General features: G+C 46.3%; 1 non-coding gene across 1 annotated transcript; it reads left to right on the top strand.

The window, feature by feature from the left end:
- Positions 1-314: 314 nt before the first annotated feature.
- trnan-guu lies at positions 315-388 on the top strand. Its single transcript has one exon. It is a non-coding gene; the product is annotated as a tRNA-Asn (tRNA).
- Positions 389-3,139: the final 2,751 nt, after the last annotated feature.

The following is a 3,139-nucleotide window of genomic DNA, read 5'->3' as shown; positions in this document are numbered from 1 at the left end:
ATTGTCGTTCCTGTATATCAAGAATTCAAACACATTCTCGCCTCCGAGCCAATGAGAGAACTCGGGAACAGGCAAAACAGTGAAAGGCTCGAAGGGCGACGGCCCTGGAGTAAGAAAGCTAGTTCCTCGTGACATGGATGTGTCTGCAGAGGGTAGGATCAGACTGTCCCCGGTGTCTCCTCAATGAATGTCCCAGGCTTTATTACGGAAAAGTAAAACTGATAGACGACTATTGTAATTCTCGGCGGGGGGGGCTGAATTATGAATTCACTAATAGCCTTCCCTAAGCGATGGTGCAGCTCTCGCCTACGCATGTCTCTGTGGCGCAATTGGTCAGCGCGTTCGGTTGTTAACCGAAAGGTTGGTGGTTTGAGCCCACCCAGGGGCGGAATGTTCGCTTTTCTTCCTTGGCATCGAAGCTGCGTGCTTTTAATGGGGTCAGCAAAATGTTCCACAAACGGAAATCCTCTCCACAAAGGGGTTTCTGAATTGAATTAATGTCTCACGTGAGGGACTGCGGATGCTGAGAAGCCGAGACAAAAAGAGAAACTCGGTAGGTTTGACAGTACCTGTTGGAGAAAACAGAATTTTGAAATGTTGTCTCTGATTCTCTTTCCACAGATGTTGCCTGACCTGCTGAGTTCCTCCTGCAATTTCTCGTTTTGTTTTTAATGGAAATTTCATTTCACCTTTTGGGATGAAACACCTCGACTCGCCATGTGCAGATATTTAACCCTTTCGAATCACTGTGAAGTGATTGGATTCAAACAAACTCTGCGATGATTCACTCTGTCCCAGCTCCACAGGCAGACACACCTGGGACGTGAAGCTGTCAGTGTGGTTCTGTATTCGTGGGCCGAGTGGTTAATGCGATGGACTTGAAATCCATTGCGGTTTCCCCACGCACGTGTGAACCCTGCCGACTACAAAATGAGAAATGTCGTCGAAAAGAAAGGGAGCTTGCTCCCCGGCTTCTTCTTTAAGATTCAAATCAGTGGAGGGGGAAAAATATTGGGACTGGTGGGAATCTGCGACCCACTGCCTGTTCGGGTGGAACAAGCAGATACCCACAGAGCTTCGTTTGAGGCTGTGAGCAAAGTGTTTGGAAATGAGACTAGAACAGTGAGGGGCTTGAAATCATGATCGAAATGAAGCAGGCACCTGAGGACAAGGGTGTTTCCTTTGCCAGTGAAAGATACTGCTTCACAAAGTTAGGCCTGTGGAAGGGAATCAGTGACGGTGATTATCTTTGGTTGTTCACCTTGTGAAGGTTCCCATTGCTGCGCATGTCCGTGTTAACGTCAGAACTCTGCAGCATTGTGGCGTGAGATACGCACAGGGCCGGGGCACAATGGATGACGCACCTGACTCCACCTACCTGTTTGAAATGCAGCTCACAGCTTCTTCACACACCCCAATTAATCTTTCCCATTGTCCTGAAGCCGGCATACGGTTTGAATTCCCGATCTGTGGGAATGGGAATCTTTTCACTGTCTCGCATCAGTCAATGTCCCTGAGAACATCGGAGTCAAGTCACAGCGCTGTCAGATGAGGGGAAGCTGAAATAGCCCCACACGCTGCTCACGGGCACGTTTTACTTTCCCCAACTCAATGCTTCAACCACTGCGGCTCCTGGGAGTGGAAAGGAAACAATCACCAAAACCCAGTCTTAGCTTTGTGAATCTTCAGAAAATCAGCAAACGTTCATCCCTTCGGATTTTCTATCCTGGGCTGAGAGGGATGGGTTTTGTCACTCTTTTGTAGGACATTGCAAGTGGATGTTTTGCAGAAAAGCACCACAATGCAATCTGATTAATCAGGACCTGGATGTTTTCGGCCTTTGAATGTAAGTGTTGTCCTCAAGAACTTTGTTGTTCACAGTTTATAATACTTATCTTCCCAGTCCCCTGTATCACTTATCAAAAATGTTTAAGTTGTGTCTTGTAATCCTTTCACTGTCTGCTAATGAGGATAGCGTTTCCGTGTTTTACCTAAATTATCTTGACCTTGCATACCTCAAGCCTCAAGCTAATTCCACGAGAAACCTTCTCCAGTTCAAAAGCCAACTGTTAATGATGGCTCTGTTTCTTGTCATGTATCCAATTTCAGATCGATGTTGTTAATGTCCCTTTTATTCCTTCAGATCCAGGTTTCGCTCACAGGGCTAGAACACAACTGTCACCAAATACATTTACCAATCTACGTTCATCCTACCGATTGTATTAGCATCATCAACACTTCTCATCAAAATAACTCGAGAGACTTTCATCACAATTTTCTGTGAACAGGTTCTACATTAGCTATGCTGAATGAACCCCAAATTTCTTGAAGTGGCTCGTTATTATCGGCCCTGATGATTAATCTCTCTATGCATGGGAATGGATCCTTCCCATCCGCTCTATCCCTCATCAATGTGTGTAGATCAGTTCGATCTCCCATCAGCCTCCTCTGTCCTGATCAAATCCAGGGGAACAGGATACGTTGGGGCTACGGCGCTGACAGGACAAGCCCAGTACTCACCTTTCCTGTTAGAACCATTGCATGAGAAATTTTAGACCACAACTTTGGGCGTGTAGTTGTGGCCGAACACTTAAGGTGTTGGCGTAGAGATCCTTTGGGGCTCCCCCGCTCAAGGTGGTAACCTGCTGACTATGCTTTCTTCGCAGGCGATTTTAAATGACTTCCTGTTGGTTACATTATCGCTCAAACTTCACAAAACCCGTCTCAATAAAGTCCCATTTTCTCATGTCTGGGAATTGATTGCCATGCAGGAATCTCGGGTTCTGAACAAACAACGTACCAGCCTCACAACGTCAGCTCTGTTTACCTTTCCACAGATGCTGCTCGACCTCTTGGCTTTCTGCAGTATTTTCTGTGTTTATTAGGCACAAGTGCTGCTTTTCATTCAAGAACTTCAATCCCTGTCCTCTGGTAACTGACTCTGGTCAGTGGCAATTGATTCTTCTGATCATTAATCTGCCCATTCCCACCCCTTCTTCTCCCATCATTACCAACAGCCCCAGGAAATCTCCAGATAACCTTCTTTGCTCCAAAGCAAACATTCCCAACCTTGGGAATGTCTCCCAAGAATGGAAATTCCTCATCCCTGGAAATGAATCATGGCGTACAATTGGGAAGA

The sequence above is a fragment of the Chiloscyllium plagiosum genome, unplaced genomic scaffold, assembly GCF_004010195.1.
Source record: "Chiloscyllium plagiosum isolate BGI_BamShark_2017 unplaced genomic scaffold, ASM401019v2 scaf_9833, whole genome shotgun sequence".
In the NCBI taxonomy this organism is placed as follows: Eukaryota; Metazoa; Chordata; class Chondrichthyes; order Orectolobiformes; family Hemiscylliidae; genus Chiloscyllium; species Chiloscyllium plagiosum.
The sequence above is the reverse complement of the archived record's forward strand: the minus strand, read 5'-3'. Positions and strand labels throughout refer to the sequence as shown.